Genomic DNA, 661 nt, shown 5'->3' with positions numbered 1-661 from the left:
CTTCCTTTATGGCATCTGTCTTCTCTGTATACTCTAGGGTTCTTTTATTTAGTTCGATGTCTTCCATTTCCAGTTTCCTTTTTCGTGCACTTTTTTTTTTTTTTTTTTTTTTTTTTTTTTTTTTTTTTTTTTTTTTTTTTTTTTTTCTTTAAATAGCGTGTGATGAGGGCCTCCCGTCGGGTAGACCGCTCGCCCGGTGCAAGTCTTTCGATTTGACGCCACTTCGGCGACTTGCGGGTCGATGAATATGAAATGATGATGATTAGGACACCACAGCACCCAATCCCTGAGCGGAGAAAACCTCCGACCCAGCCGGGAATCGAACCCGGGCCCTTAGAATTGACAGTCCGTCGCGCTTACCACTCAGCTACCGGGGCGGACACATAAAACATTAACTGCACTTAAAGGAGTAATTTCTTTAATGGGGAATGGTTTAAGTCTGTGTGATACATTTGCTCTTTTTCTTAAGACTTGGGGTATAACATTATTTGTAGGAACTAGTCCCAATTCGGCGATATCTATATCGGACGGTATTGGGGAGAACAGTGTTCTAGAGTGAGAAAAATAAGTTACTCCTGCTTTAACACTTCTGCGTAATACTAATATTGTCTTTGTTGGAGTCTGTGTTAAGAACCTCTACGTAGTTTACAGGTAGATAATT

At 40.7% G+C, this 661-nt stretch overlaps 1 non-coding gene across 1 annotated transcript; it reads right to left on the bottom strand.

Annotated features, from left to right (window-relative positions):
* Nucleotides 1–304: 304 nt before the first annotated feature.
* Nucleotides 305–377, bottom strand: Trnad-guc. The gene has a single exon. It is a non-coding gene; the product is annotated as a tRNA-Asp (tRNA).
* Between the last annotated feature and the right edge of the window lie 284 nt (nt 378–661).

This window comes from Schistocerca americana, chromosome X (genome assembly GCF_021461395.2).
Source record: "Schistocerca americana isolate TAMUIC-IGC-003095 chromosome X, iqSchAmer2.1, whole genome shotgun sequence".
NCBI lineage: Eukaryota > Metazoa > Arthropoda > Insecta > Orthoptera > Acrididae > Schistocerca > Schistocerca americana.
This window is presented reverse-complemented; position numbering and strand designations above follow the sequence as displayed.